General features: G+C 50.3%; 1 pseudogene; it reads right to left on the bottom strand.

Annotated features, from left to right (window-relative positions):
• Positions 1-13958: 13958 nt before the first annotated feature.
• LOC127190013 (ATP synthase membrane subunit K, mitochondrial-like) lies at positions 13959-14155 on the bottom strand (annotated as a pseudogene).
• Between the last annotated feature and the right edge of the window lie 1854 nt (positions 14156-16009).

Below are 16009 nucleotides of genomic sequence, written 5' to 3'. Positions count from 1 at the left end.
CCGGTCTCTTGCACTTAGTGTCTTTTTTTTTTTTTTTTTTTGCCTTCTATTTGTTGTTATTTGTACTGGGAGAACCCAAGGCTTCTTCCAGGCCGGGCATTCTCAAAAGTTCCCAATTTTCTATTCCTGCCCACTCAGCTTCTCTAGAGCCTTCCAGGTCACCCCTTGGGAAGGGCTGCTGAGAAGCGTGAACATGAACGCCTGGTGTAGCTTCAAATCCCTTTTCCTGCAGACGGCCAACCTGTGACCAGAGGAGGCCTGTATTCTAGGGACATCACAGCGGAGGCTGCTCGATGCGTGGGGTGGGGGTGGGGGCTGGGGGAGGGAGGGGGTGGGAGGAGGGAGGGGAGGCAGACAGGGAAGCCCTCCAAGTCCCACTCTCACAGCTGGCTGCTACGTTTACTTGTTTTTGTTTATCTTGTGGTTCTGGTGAAGGAACCCAGGGCTGCACCCCTAGCTCTACCGCTGGGCCCCTCTCCCAGCCCTAGGCAGTTGGAGGTTGGTCTGGGTTCTACCTGAGCCAGCTGCCTGAGCAGGGCTGCTGCCCCAGCACGCTTCCCAAGGAGCAGCGGGAAGGGAAAAGGGGAAGAGTGGCGCCAGGAGAGCTGCGGTGCCCAGCGGTAGGATGGCATGCTAAGCCTTTTTTGGGGGTGGGGGTGGGCTGCGAGATCTCTTCAGAGATAACCCAGCCAAGTGCCCTGCCCCTTCATAGCCAGGCTAGCTTAGAGGATTAGTATAAAAGTATATCTGCCCAGTTATTGAGCTTAAAGCTTATTAATACATCTAATAAGTCCCTGTGCCAATTATTTGGGAGTTAGAGCGGGTGACTAGAAAAGCTGCCCCCAATATAAATTATCTTCATCACTAGGCGGCTGTGTTTAGCCAAGCCTGAAGTCCACCCTGCGGCTCCCTCCCCTCGGCATCCCCTCTCCTAGCCTCAGTCAGCACTGGCCTCACAGGCCAACCTATCCTGCCCTGCGCCTCAGGCTTGCAGGGCTGAAAGCCTGTGACTGCTTGGTGGCCATTTCTGCAGCTTCCATTGTTCCTCGGATGTATGAAGGTCAGGGTGGGGGTTGGGACTACGGATACAGGGCCTGTCATCCGTTCAGACGATGGTGCTTTCATATTAGAAGTTGTCTTGACTAACTACGAGTTTGTGCCGCGTGCCTGTAATCCCAACACTCAGGAGGCAGAGGCAGGAAGACTGGCAATCCAGCCACCCAGTACCCTTCCTGGGCTTCTTTCTAGTGACACAGCACTGACTGTTACATGCTTGGCTCCCATGTACCCTCATCTTTGGCTGTGATTCAAATTTGGGGCTAACCTGGGCTACACGAGACCCCATTTGAAAAAAATTAGAAGAAGAAATTGCCCCATCTGGGCTGATGTGTCCATCAGTGGCAGAGGGCATGGGCCAGGGAGGCAGCAGGGACGCTGGGGCCACCAACCAAGAGGGCAGTGGAGTGTGGCTGTGCTTCTATCCCATCCTGATATGGTAATGAGCCTGGGGAAGCTCCTGGAATGCCCATAGGATTCAGTGGGCCTCCCTTGGCCTGCAGGGGACAGGCAGGGGTAGAACGCACAGCTGGCGCCAAGGAGAGAGGTTGAGGCAACTGCAGCTGTGCTTCTGGGGCACACAGGCCTCACTGCAGCTAAGGGGTGCTGAAGGATGAGCCCCAAAGGAAGGCGCAGCCAGGCTGCTTGGCAATAGGGTCTGTGGCCCAGGGTGCTCTGATGTTCCGTGCTTAATCCGAATCCTGTCCAAGACAGGCAGGAACCGCGTGAACGCTGCTCAGGGGGCCAGGCCTCAGTGTCTCAGTCAGTCTGGGAGATGCTCTGTCAGTTGTATTTGTTTATTTATTTAGCTTTATTTTCATTTTATGGGCGTGAATTTGCCTGATCTTATATGTGCACCAAGCATGTGCAGTACCCACAGAAACCAGAAGATGGCGTCAGAGTCTCTGGAGCTGGAGTTACGGAACCTTGTGAGCTGCTGCTTGGCCATGTGGGTGCTGGGAAACAAACGCCTGTCATGAGCAAGAGCAACAATTGATTTTAACTGCTGGGTCATCTCTCCAGACCATTTGTTTTGAGATGTGGTCTGACCAGGCTGACCCTGAGTCCCCAATCCTCCTGTCTCTATTGCCTGTGTATGAACCCCCAAGTCCAGCTCCCTGAATATTTGCAATCTGCTCATCTGTGACCAGCCCTCCACGGTGCTGCCCTGGGAAGCCACACAGCCCCTCAAACATGGTCAAGGCTCTGACAAAGCCTGCATGGTGATGTCCGTTTGACTTCCCCTGGACACCTGTTGGGGAAGGGCGGGCTCCCTGGAACGTAGTTTGGGAGTGCTATTTTGCTTTTAGCCTGATCTGAGCTTGAACATTCTCTTGGGCCCAGGCCAGGCTTGTGGCAGGAGGTGATTTATGAGCTGATGAGCGAATTCATTAATTTGCAGGGCAGACATACTGGCAACCTAATGACAACAGCAACGTGCCCAGGGCGGTCTCCCCTGGCTCGGAATTGGATCAAGAGGCTAAGAGGTGACTGGGGGCCCTGGAGGAGGAGAGAAGAGGGACCTTGTACAAGCAAAATGTGGAAAGATTACTAAGTAGGCAGCTGGGTGGGTTTGCTCCTTTAAGCCTTTATGGGTTCTCACAGCACGGGGGACTGGACGCTGTATGGAGGTCTTCAGTTGCCTTACCACTCCGGGTGGCTCAAACCCAAGTCAGGCCCAGGGCCCTTGTAGGCTGCCTCTCAAGCCCCCGCTGGCCCACTTTCCTCCTGTCACTGCTGGGAACTCAACCCATCCTTTCATTGTCATTAATTGCTTCACGGTAATGGTAGGAATTACAGGCAGGTGTACCACTTTATACACTTAAGCTTATGAGGAGACCAATCCAGGACCATTAGACATCCCTTGCGTGTGTGTGTGTGTGTGTGTGTGTGTGTGTGTGTGTGTGTGTGTGTGTGTGTGTGTGTGTGAGAAAGGATTTCTCTGTGTAGCCCTGGCTGTCTGGAAACTTGCTCTGTACACTAGGCTGGCCTTGTACTAAAAAAGATCCACCTGCCTTTGTCTCCAGAGTGCTGAGATTAAAAGCGTGCACCCCCACTTCCCAACTCTCATCTCTTTACTGAAGTATTTGAAATCTCTTTAGCACAGGCAGGGAGTGGTGCACGCTTTCCTGGCCGCTCTCAGGAGGCTGACTAGAGGATTGCTTGCTCACTTCAGCTCAGGGAATCTAGTCTAGCCTGAGCAACATGGGGAGCTCAAGTCTCCAAACAAACAAACGACAAGCAAACAACCCACCCCCTAAAATCCGAACCACATTTTTCTCTCCCAGCTACATGGTGGGCTCTAGTCACTCTGCAGTGTAGCCGAGCTCATAACTATGACTTTGGGCCACTGACCAAGTTCTTTCCCCTTCTCAGTGTCTGGGAACTGTGGTCCTCTCTACTCGTAAAACATGGGCTGGTGTGTGTTTGTGACAGGGCCCAGGCTGGCCTATGGTGACCTTGAACTCTTGACATCCTCCCTTCAGCTCCTCACATGACTGAGGAGGCCATGCTGTGTTTCTGGATCTGGCTTATTTCACGTAATGCAGTGTCCTCTGGGGTCATCCAAGTCCCCCCTGCACGGGACAGGAGCTTACCCTTTGCATCAGCCTCCCTCCCTCCCTAAAATTGTTGCCCTGGCTCTGCTTGCCAAGGCTTCTTGCTGTGAGGGTTGTGCCAGGCCCTCTACCTGGGTCCAAACTTGGGACAATGGCAAGAGCGTCTGGAATTCCAGGAAGAGTTCAGAAATTCCAACTTGTTTCTTATTTTCTTTCAGGGTTGTTCCCTGAGCCTCCCTAATGTTAGGATGGGGGTGCTGCCCCCAGGTCCTGAATCTTCACTGTACCGTGGGGCTCTTGTGGTCCATACCATACCTTAGAACTGAATCCTACAGTCCAGATAAAATGACACTGAGTCAAATAGGAGCTAAAGGACTGAAGGTCAGGCATGGAGGTACACATCTGATGGCTCTGCTGCGGAGGCTGAGATGGATGACCTTTAGTTTGCAGCCAGCCTGGGCTACGTGATACCCTGTCCTAGAAAACAAACAGGGTTGGGATATAGCTCAGTTGGTAATAGTGCTTCTCTGGAATCCGTGAATCCTGAGTTCCACGGCTGCATAAATGGGTGTGGTCTACATTGCAGGTTCCAGGCCAGCCAGGGCTGTATAGTGAGACCCTGTTTAAAACAAAGTTGTTTTGGGGCTGGAGAAATGGATCAAAGGCTCTTGTAGAAGACCTGGGTTTGCTTCCCAGCACCCACATGGCAGCTCACAGACACCGGTAACTCCAGTTCTAGGGTGTTTGACACCGTTGGCCTCCATGGGCACCTGTGTGACATGCAACACCAACAGGCAGGCGGGCAGGCACACAGCAGTACACACAAAGAAAAGTGAAATGTAAAAGCTGACTTGAATTACGTTTACTTATGTGTGCGTATGTGTGTGCACGGGGATATGTGTGCATGTGTGGATGGATGTCAGGGGACAACCTGCAGGAGTTGGTTCTCTCCTTCCTCTGTGTGGGTCACAGGCACAGAACCCAAGTTGTCAGGCTTTGCAGTAAAGCCGTGTTTCTGTTCTGTGCCCACTGGGCTCCAGTAGCGGGGGAGTTTGGAGCAGCTGTGTGGCTGTGGTAGGAAGGAGGGACTTGGTCTTTCCTGTCTGCTCTCTGTGGGCATCGCCACATGGCTTCATGTGGTGTCACCCACACAACGCTTCCTTCCTGCCCTGGTGGCTGGAGCTGCATCTTTGACGGGCAGGCAGACGGACTCCCGCAGGGTCCCTGAGAGTCACACAGCCCGGCAGTGTCTGCTTCTTAGCAGTCTGTGCCCCTAGCTTCCTGATTTCAGTAATCCCAAGTTCCAGTTCATCCGCTCAGCCCTAGAGGTGGATGCTGCCTTCAGAAAAGGCGTCCTGCATGACGTCAGTGTCTCTACTGTGCCTTTTCAGCACCCTGGATGTTTTGGTCTATTCTTCAGGGCCATAATAAAACATTTGAGGTTGGGTAAGTTATAGGAAAAACATATTTAGGCTGTAGCTCAGTTGTGAGAGAGCTTGCCCAGTGGCCCTGAGGCCCTGGCTTTGATCCCCAGTACTGCATAGACAGGCTATGGTGTGCACACCTGCGATCCCAGTATGCAGAGGGTAGAGCAAGAGGGGCCAGGAGTTAAAGATCATCTTCAATGACCTCGAGAGGTAGAGGCCAGTCTGAGCTGCATACAGAGTGGTGTGTCAGTGTCAAGTCACCGCCAGTGTGTCTACTCTGGTTCTCCCTTCCTTTTTATTTTATTTTTTTTATTTTTAATTTTTGTTTTGTTTCTTTTTTCCAATCTATTTTTTAAGTGTAGGGGTGTTTTATCGGCATGTATGTCTGTTCATGTGTGATTGGTGCCCTTGGAGGCGAGAGGAAGATGTTGGGTCCTGAGGAACTGGAGTTACAGATGGTTGTGAGCTGCCATGCGGATGCTGGGAATCTAACCCAGCCAGCACTCTTAATGGCTGAGCTGTCTCTCCAGCTCACTGTTTTTAATTTTTTGTGGTGGTTAGAATGAAAACACCCTACCCCTGACAGGCTCATAGGGAGTGGCACTATCAGGGGGTGTGGCCTTGCAGGAGGAGGTGTGGCCTTGTTGGAGGAAGTGTGTTACTGGAGGTGAGCTTTGAGGTTTCAGGCACTCAAACCAGGCTCTGTCTCTCTTCCTGCTGCCTGCCAGTCTGGACGTAGAACTCTCAGCTACCTCTCCAGCACCGTGTCTGCCTGCATGCAGCCATGCTTTCTGCCATGATGGTATTGGACTGAACCTCTTGAACTGTAAGCCAGCCCCGTAGTCACGGTGTCTCTTCACAGCAATAGAAACTCTAAGTCAGCTCTTATATCCTAGGCTGGCCTTGAACCCATGATCCTATTGACTCTCCCACCCAAGAGTTTGGATTTCAGGGTATGCTATCATGCCCCCTCCTTCCTTTTCTAATAAGCATCTCAAAGTCTAGTTAGTGGCTCTACTGGATAGAACTATCTAGTCCTAACACCTCCCAACACACACACACACACACACACACACACACACACACACACACACACACACACACACACCGCCATCATACATACAACAGGATCACCCCTGTGGATGCCATGGTCAGATTAGGTTCTCACCCTCCCTTCACTCCCAGCCATTTTCCTTGTCCCATGTCCTTTGTAATGCTGAGGATTGTGCCCAGGGCCTCCCCTACACTAGGCAAGCACTCCACCACTGAACTACGCCCCAGACTTTATTTCTGGGGAAGGAGTTGTACTCTGTGGCCAGGGCTAGCCTCCAAATGATCTTCCTCCTTGTCACCTTGGCTCGCTAATAATTCTGTATGTTGAATTTCCCTTTTGAGAACTTATAGGATTTCTGTCTCCAGTGGGACCATGACAGGTTCAGACCGGGAACCCCCTGCAGCTTCTGACTGTAGGGTTCCAGTGGTGATAGACAGCTAGTTACTAGAGGCCGATTTGGCTGGAGACTTGTTCTTTTGACGAGCCCTTCCCCCAGCCCACTTTCCTCTTCACCTGGCATCAAAGCGAGCTGCCACCACCTGCTTGGTTCCAGAAAGGTCTGTGGATTTGCGTCTGGGCTCAGGCTCCTCCTGCATCCTCACTTAAGTCACAGTGTCAGCCTGGGACTTGGGGGCTCAGTAGTGCACCGCACTCAATTTTCTGGGCTCCTTTAAGTGTCCTCTAGTCTCCAAAATCACTCAAGAGGAATCATACTCCATAACTGCAGGGTCTGGGGATGGTGGTTTCTGCTGGCACCTGTCCTGGACTCTGCTGCCTGGGTCATTCTGATTAACTTTGGGGAACCCAGGTTGGATCTCTTGTCTCTGAGTCTCCTCTTTTGACCACTGAGAGGCTCCTTTTGTTCCAGTGACATCTGCTGGGTCCTCCTCCATGGCTCCCCTCCCCTCTCCTCCCAACCTCCCCAGCCTGAGATACATAATCCTTTCCTTAGGAAACCCCTGTGCTGCTTTAGCCTGGCGCTTTCCTTAATTTTCCCGTCACTTTCTCCAGGCTCCACGCTGGCTGTAAGATCTGTTTTTTGAACCATTTCCATTTCTGCTTAAGTCTGCTGCCCAGCTGGAGCCTGGTGACAGTCTGACAGGAGCACATGGATGTCATTTATATATATATATATATTGGGCTGGTGGTAGCTCCACACTTTGCTGAGTGGCAGCAGAAGCAGGTGGTAGGTACGTCAGAGCCAGAGGCCTTGGTTTAAGCCACTCACTGCCTCCTGCATCAACTCGCTTTGTGACTTGGAACTCTTTTTAGCCTCTCTGTGCCTCCATCTCCTATGGGATGTACACTGCTACCTCAGGACAGTGTGCGGAGCGATGGATCTGTATGTACACAGCACAGAAACACACTCATCCAGAGGAGGCAGCCACTGGCTATTAATGGCTCTTCTCTTTCTTCTTATGCTTTGTGTATGTGAGTGTGAGTGTGTGTGAATGTGTGTGTGAGTGTGTGTGTGTGACTATATGTGAGTGTGTGTATGTGTGCGTGAGTATGAATATGTGTGAGTGTGTGTGTTTTCTCCTACATGTGGAGGCTCAACTCTGATGTCAGTCTTCAAGTCCTGTCTACTTCATACACTGAGGCAAGCCTTCTCTGACCCACAAGCTTGCTATTCTGACTAATCCTTTAGGGCTGTGCTGTTCAGGTTAAGGCCGGCATTACCAGAAAGCCCCTGAGCTCTGTCCTTCCTCAGCTGGGTTCCTTCCTCTCCACCTGATCTGGGGAAGTCCCAGGTCCTCTAAGGACTGTCATACAGCCCTCAGGGAGTTACAGGGCCAACCCTTTCCCAATAAGAAACCCATTCAGTGTGCACCTGGGGATTCCTGGAAATACCCTCCCCATGCTAATGAGTTGTCATGGTACCTTAGCTTTCAGCCAATGACTTTTATCCATACCTCTAACCTTACCTGGCATTCTCCCCTCCCCATAGGATAATTAAGTACTTCGTCCCCCCTCCCTTTTTTTTTTGGTTTTTTGAGACAGTGTCTCTCTGTGCAACCTTGACTGGCCCAGACTCACTTTGTAGACCAGGCTGGCCTCGAACTCACTGAGATCCACCTGCCTCTGCATCCCAAGTGCTGGGATTAAACACGTGTGCCACTACACGTGGCCTCCCTTCTCCCCTTCTTATCATAGGACTGTGCTGCTGCATATAAATGAAGCGTCCCTGGCACCCCTAGCCCTACTGAATCAAACGCATTCACCCCTGAAACCCCGCCTCCCGGAAGTCAGGCAGCCATGTGCTGCTGGCTCGAGGTGTGTCAGCGCAGATTGCTGCCACCATCTTTCTCCATCTACCACAGTGCCCATTTGTGAAGGCGAGAGGCTGGCTGTTCTTGAAGGAGCCATTCTGTCCACCCTAACCAAACCAGGCTCCGGCCACTGCTTCTCCGTTTCAGAGCTCTGAGACTCTGTTACTGCTACTGGCTGTTCTCGAAGCAGCCACCGACTCACCTTAGTCAGGCCAGGCCCTCATTGCTGCCTGGCTGGGGTTTAGGAGCCCTGAGCTCACCAGGTGGTGTGGCGCACCCAGCACTCAGGAGGCAGAGGCAGGTGGATTTCTGTGAGTTCGAGGCCAGCCTGGTCTACAAAGCGAGTCCAGGACAGTCAAGGCTACACAGAGAGACCCTGTCTTGAAAAAACAAAAAAAAAAAAAAAAAAAAAAAAAAAAAAAAAAAAGAAAGAAAGAAAGAAAGAAAGGAAGGAACCTTGACTCCTCAAAAGAACAATAATGCTCATTGCAGAGAAATCTTTTCTCCCGCACCTCCCGTTGACTGGAGATCTTCTGGCCAGGATCTCCATTCTGGGTTCCACCCTTCTCAGCCTGGACACCAGCATTCCTGGGAGAGGTGGAACTTTTGACCTCATGCTTCACTCTTTTCCACCTGGGAGCTGATGGAGCTTGGACCTTCCCTGGGGAGAAGTGCACACTCCAGCCCAGTGGTGTCTGGGCCTCCCAGGAAACACAGAACAACAAATCTCCCCAGCCAGCTTTGTTCCTGGTGTCATCTTTCTCGTCTCCCACATGCTGGCATTAAAGGTGCGCCGTGCCCACCTGGCGTTTCTGTGGGTGCTGGCAACCTGTAACCTTGACCTAACACTCTGTAATGTGAACCTTACCCACCCAGCCATCTCCCTAGTCCCTCCCTTTTTTCACTTTTTAGCTTATTTATTTATGTATAGACATGATCTCACTAGCCCTGGCTGGTCTATAAGTTGCAAGATAGACCAGGCTAGCCTCCAACACCCAGATATCTGCCTGCCTCTACCTTCCAAGTGTTGGGATTAAAGGCGTGCAACACGATGCCTAGTTTTTTGTTTTTGTTTTTGTTTTGCCTGTTTAAACCCACCAGGCTAGCTTTAAAACTTGCTTTGAAGTCGAGGATGACTTTGAACTCTTGATCATCTGGCTGGGATTACAGGGATGTGCTACCATACTTGATTTATATGGTGCTCGGGGTTCCAACCCAGGGGTAGGTGTATATAAGGCAGGCACTCCACCCTCTGAGCTACATCCCTGGACCGTGTGTGTGTGTGTGTGTGTGTGTGTGTGTGTGTGTGTGTGTGTGTGTGTTTAACTTTGCCCCAAGGGGAAGACTCTTTCCCTGAGGGAAGTTTAATGAAAGGTAAATGTAGCATATGCAATTGTATGAAAGCATTCGGCTAGTTTGGAGATCATTTGCATATTGCTGAGATTCCATAGCTGGGCCCTAGGCCTGGGTTAGGTGGCTGAGGCCTCTCCTGGATGCAGCTGCACACATGACCCCAAGACTGGAGTCGGCTAGGACGAAGTACTTCCAGATTGCCTTCCCCACTTCCCCACACATCCAGTGACAGTGGGAGCCGACTGCAGCCCAGGAGACTGGTCCGGCTGTGATGACTCCAGGAGTGAGGAGTTCTGAGAGTACAGCTTCCAGAGCTGGTTTTCAAGGGCAGTTGACTAGGTGTGACTTTGCCCTCCCCCTCAGCCTGATGGACTATAGATGGAGTTTGGGAACTGGCTGAGTGGGTAAAGTGTTTGTCACTCAAAGTAGGACAGGGCAGTTCACACCTGTAAGCCCAGCACTCCTATGGTGAGATGGGAAGTAGGTTCCTGGAAGCCTGCGGAGGTGGGGGATGGCGGGTGGTGGGGTGGCGGGGTGGCAGCCTGATGTATGTACTGGTGGACAAGAGACCTGTCTTCAACAAGAGAGAAGGTGAAGACCAAGAGCTGAGTCTGTTTTCTGACCTTTATACACATGCCATGGTGCACACATACCCAAATAGTACCCATGCATGCATTAAACGTATATACACACAAGTACTTTTGTGTATTTGCTTAATTTTTAAAAATCAGGTGTTGGATCTCCTGGAACTGGAGTCACAGCAATGCAAGAAGTAACTGACACGGCCTCATGCTTTAGACCCTAAGTGTAACTCCATGTGTGGGTGCTATTTGGGTCCAGTTCCGGGAGAGCCAATACCTTTTTCTGATGCTGACTTCTGACTTCACATAAGATAAAATTAATATACCTAATTAAAAAAAATTAAATACCTTCTTCTGATGTTCACAGCAGGGTTCTCTGCAGTAGCAGAGAAGCAGCAGGCCTGCAGTGCTTAAATCCTGCACATCCCTCAGAGAGCCTGACCCATCCTGAGCCCTAGGTATGTCCTGCCTGACAGAGTATTTTTGTTCATAGGAGTCCTGGACCTCATAGAATGCTTTATGCTAGCAATGTAAACTATTATTATTGTTGTTGTTGTTATTATTGTTATTACTATTATTTAATTTATTTATTTTATTGTATGCGTATGGGTGTTTTGCCTGCATGTCTGTCCGTGTACCACATGCATGCAATGCCAGCAAAGGCCAGAAGTCGGGGCTGGATCCCCTGGGACTGCAGTTACAGATTGTTGGGAGCTGCTCCTTGGGTGCAGGGGACCCGAACATGAGTCCTTTGTGAGAGCAGCCAGTCCTTTTAACTGCTGAGTCATCTGTCCAACCTTACAACGTGACCTCTTAAAAAACATTTATTGGATTTTCTTGTTTTCTTCTTTTAAAATATTTGTGTGTGTGTGTGTGTGTGTGTGTGTGTGTGTGTGTGTGTCCCATTTTTGTGAGTGCCTGCAGAGTCCAGAGAGGGAATCAGAGAGATCTCCTAGAGCTGGAGCTATGGACAGCTCACAACACTGAGAGTGCAGTACAGAGTCCCACCCCCTGCTCTGTGTGTGTGTGTGTGTGTGTGTGTGTGTGTGTGTGTGTGTGTGTGTGTAGTTTTATGGAGGGGTCAGTCATGTAGGTAGGTGGTTCTACTTTAACCCTGTCTCCAAGTCTCACAGAAATCAAATGGGTACAGAGGGTCCCAGGGCTCTAGGGAAACAACCCCTGCCACCTGCCACAGATCACATGACTGGAATGGGGGAGTGTAGCTCAGTGGTAGGGTGCAGGAGGTATTTTGGTCAACACTAGCAAGCATCTGAGGTCAAAAGTTCACACTGCTGCCATAGGGAAATGGCTCACTCAGTGCAAGCTTGATGTCCTGAGTTCTTTCCCCAGAACATGTGTTTTAAAAAGCTGGATTTGGAAGTGTAAGTGTGTACAATCCCAGTGTGCTCCTTCAAGGAGGTGGAAGGTGGGAGGGAGCAAGGGAATTGGCTGGAAGCTGGTAAGCTCCTGGCGCAGTTTGGCTGTAATGAACAGCATAGAAACTCTCCCTCTGACCTCCACATGTGTACCACAGCACACACAAGCCCTCCCTCACACATGTGCACCACAGCACACAAAAGCCCTCCCTCACATATACATTCAAAACAAACCAACCACCCCCAGAGAAGACCTAATTCCCAACCCCAAATTTAAAATCCAAGTCTGATGAACTGGATGAGAAACTGAGTCAAGAGAGAGGGGAAAAAAATCAGCTCCATGCTGGGCCTACTGGGATGTGGCAGGACAGGCCACTTTGGTTCCTGGGGTTCCATGGAGTCCAGTGGGGGAATGCCGGGGCTCTGCCCATGCTGTGCACTGTCAGCTCTCGGGGACTGTCCTAAGGTAAAACCGTCCCCTCTGGAGAGACCATTTTTTCTCTTTTTCTCAGATCCTTCCTTGCACAGCCAATGCTCCCTGCATGGCACCCTCCATGGCAGCAGAGGCGGGGTCACGTGTTCCTACAGACCCAGGGTCTGTGGGTACCCAGAAGTGCTGGTCCTAGTACATGACATGACATGTGGGACTGAAGTAGAGATAAACCTGTTTTTGTTTGGATTCCAAACATTAGGTTTTTTTTGTTTTGTTTTGTTTTTTCGAGACGTGGTTTCTCCGTGTATCCTTGGCTGTCCTGGACTCACTTTGTAGACCAGGCTGGCCTTGAACTCACATCGATCACGCCTGCCTCTGCCTCCTGAGTGCTGGGATTAAAGGCATGCGCCACCACGCCCGGCCAAATGTTAGTTCTTGAGGGGGTTTCTCTGGCCTTCTCTGTGCTGAGAGCTGGTGATGAAGGGTAGTGGTCATTTGGTGTCCCTATCTCCATGGGGACTGAACTTAGGTCTCCAGGCTTGCACATCAAGGTTGGTTGGTAAGCCATTTTACTGGCCTTCCCCCTCACTCCCTCAGAGAGGGCCGCTTGATGAGCCCGGAGCTCACCCATTGGCTAGCCTGGCTGCCAGCAAGCCTGAGGGAGCCTCCAGTCTCCACCTCCCCAGTGCTGAGGGGACCAGTGCGTGTCACTTCGTGCTTGGTTTTTTACTTGGGTCATGAGCATCTGAGCTCAGCAGTTTATAGACTGAGCAGTCCCCACAGCCCAGGGAAAGGTGAATTTTAGTGAACTCTCTGGGGAATGCAGGCTTGATTATGTGGAGGTTCCAGAGAATGTCATGGCTCTGAGGACGTCCTCGACAGGGCACAGAGCCTTGTCCCCATGAACACGGTCAAATGTTTGTTCCATTTTGAGCCCACGTGCCTTCTTTGTAAAGCTGCCTCTCCAGTGCTTAGACAAGACAGGGTTTAGACAATGCCTCCCCGGAGAGACGCCAGCCTGGCCTGCACTCTCCTTGGAAGGGTGCTATTTGTAAAACTCCGGCTTGCTCTGGACAAATCAGACTTACGTGCAGCTGAGGAGCGTTGCTTCAAGTTAAAGAAACCAGGCTGCTATCCACAGGCACTGAGGGTTAGCACCATGCTCCAAATTTTTCTCCTCACCCCTTTACAGTGAGCAGAATCCCAGAAGCGGGGTGGGAGGTGGTGGGGACGGACACACAGGGATGGGGGACCCGGGCACTAACCTCTGATCTGGTCCCTAAATTGGTTGGATGGCATATGGCTGTGATCTCAGAACTTGGGAGGTGGGGTCAGGAGGAGCAAGATCACTCTGCAACACAGTGAGTTTGGGGCTAGCTTGGGCTACATAAGACCTTGTCTCAGAAAAAAAAAAAAAAAAATCTGGGTCCTGGGGATGTTATTCAGTTGGTAAAGTACTTACTGGCCAACAGTAGGGCCTGAGTTCAAGTCCCCAGTACCTTCATAAAACCCAGGCACATTGGTGCATGTTGGTAAGCCTGGTGCTAGAGATATTGGGACATTAGAGTCCCTGGGTGTGCTGGGTAGCAGTCCAGACCAAATGGTGACTTCTAGGTTCTGTGAGAGACCCTGCCTCAAAAAATCAGATGAAGAGTAATCTGAGGTATTCAATATTGATCTCTGTCCTCACCCATGCATATATACATGTGCCTATATGCATACATACACACACACACAAAATCTCTCAAGGTTCATAATTTATTGTACAAATTGAGTATTACATAATGCGTTGACATCAGGTTCTTAAGGTATGGAACTTAACAGATGAGGTCAGACATTTCAAAATCCATTTATGTTGCTTTCACAGCTTGAGTTTGTTTGTTTGTTTATTTATTTTTAAGGTCTTACCTTGTAGTATAAGACCAACAAAGCAGTGCCTCCATATGTGGCCAGGACACAACTCATTCTACCTTGAAGAGTATAAGAGTTGAAATATTTTTTAAACACCAGTGACCCGGAATTGGCCATCACTTTCTGGACCAGCCATGATTTCAATCTTTGCCCAGATCACAAATTCCGCAGCCAATGTCCTTCAACACACCCATCTACCAGCTCGGCCAGACTGGAAGACCCAAACTCTGATTTATAAACGGCACCAGAAGAAGAGGGGACTCTTTCAGCGCTGCTGGGGTATAGGTACTACCTGCGTCCTTCACCCCTGCCCGGTCAAGAAGCCCTGACTCAGCCCATGTGAGAACACCGCAGGCCCCCAAGTGCTGATCTGGGACCAGGCCGTGGCGCCACCAAAACTCCAAACTCCTGGTGAGGTGTGCGGAGCCCTGACCTAGCTCTGCTGCCACAGGGAGCAGGATGCCTCGCACAGGTGGCTGTGAGAGTCCTGCATCCAGCCCGCCTTCCCGTGGGGTCCATTTGACACTGATGTCACCTTTGAAATGGGGAATAACCCTGGCGACAGGAGAGCCTGTCTCTGTGGGGAAGGGCGTTCAATCGTCTCCAGGTGCTGAGACCTGCCAGTTTGCTGAACAGAAGAAGCCCAGCGAACAGCCGCAGCTGGGGACTGCAGTTTCCAAGCCTGGCCTCTGGCTTTAGGAAAGGTGACTTTGAATGGCTGTGTTTGTTCCCGAATCGGCCTGGGCGACTCAAAGTTACTGTGACAAAGGACTCTGCCTTGCTGTCAGGAACACCGGGAGAGATAAAAGGCTCTCTCTAAAATTTCCCTTTTCACAACCAACACGTCAAATACACACACAGAGGAGGGAGCAGGAAGATGAAGCCCTGGTTGTCCCACAGCCCCACAGCCCCCAGGGACCACAGCAGGGATTTTGTCCCTGTGGCTCTGTCCCACCTCCCTCTTTTTCCCTTGCCGTTGAAACATTTAAAGCAAATCTCAATCATAAAGTAACTTCATGTGTTGTGACCTGTGTAATTCCCTCTCTCAAAAAAGATGGTGTTTTCTCAAGTAACCACAAAGCTGAGAATTATCATAGTCAGAAAAAAAAAAAAAAATGGAGTCACTGAGACAGGATCAGCCATCTCTATTTGTCTTAAAAGTGTCCTTTGTCTCCGTGGTTGGTTGTTGGGAACTGAAAAGCTGGGGTGGTTTGATTGCTGCTTTTGGGAAAGCCTTTCTGATTTTTCAGGTGCCTCTCTTCCTTTAAAAATTTTTAATCTAATTAATTACTATTATCTTTTTGAGGCAGTATCCCACTGTGAAATCTGAGCTTCCCTGGAAGTCTACTGTAGATCAGGCTGGCCCTGAACTCACTGAGATATGCTTTCCTCTGCTTCCCAAGTGCTGAGATTAAAGATGTGTGCCACCATGTCCTGCCTACCTTCCCTCTTTAATATTTTTTAAAAGTTTTTTTATTATTATTTAAATTTTTTTATGTGCCCATGGAGGTCAGAAGATGGTGTTGGATTCTCTGGAACTGGAGTTACAAATAGTTGTGAACAGCCATGTAGGTGGTGGGAATCACCAAAGTCCTCTAAAAGAGCAGCCAGCACGCTTAATTGCTGAGTCATCTCTACAGCTATTTCTTCTTCTTCTTCTTCTTCTTCTTCTTCTTCTTCTTCTTCTTCTTCTTCTTCTTCTTCTTCTTCTTCTTCCTCTTCTTCTTCCTCTTCTTCCTCCTCCTCTCCTCCTCCTTCTCTTCCTCCTCTTTCTCTTCTTCCTCCTCCTCCTCTTTCTTGTGAGCCATTATGTGGTTGCTGGGAGTTGAGCTCGGGACCTCTGCAAGAGCACCACTGTGCCATCTCTTCAGCCCTCATTCCTTCCTTTTACAAACGTGTAACACCACTGGCCTTCCAGAAACCCAGTCATTCCTGACTCCAGGACTGACTTATATCCTGGGTATCTCACTGTCTTATAACCTGCGTCCCC

Source organism: Acomys russatus, chromosome 5, assembly GCF_903995435.1.
Source record: "Acomys russatus chromosome 5, mAcoRus1.1, whole genome shotgun sequence".
NCBI classification, from domain to species: Eukaryota; Metazoa; Chordata; class Mammalia; order Rodentia; family Muridae; genus Acomys; species Acomys russatus.
Note: the sequence above shows the minus strand (reverse complement) of the source record. Positions and strands in the feature narration are given on the sequence as shown.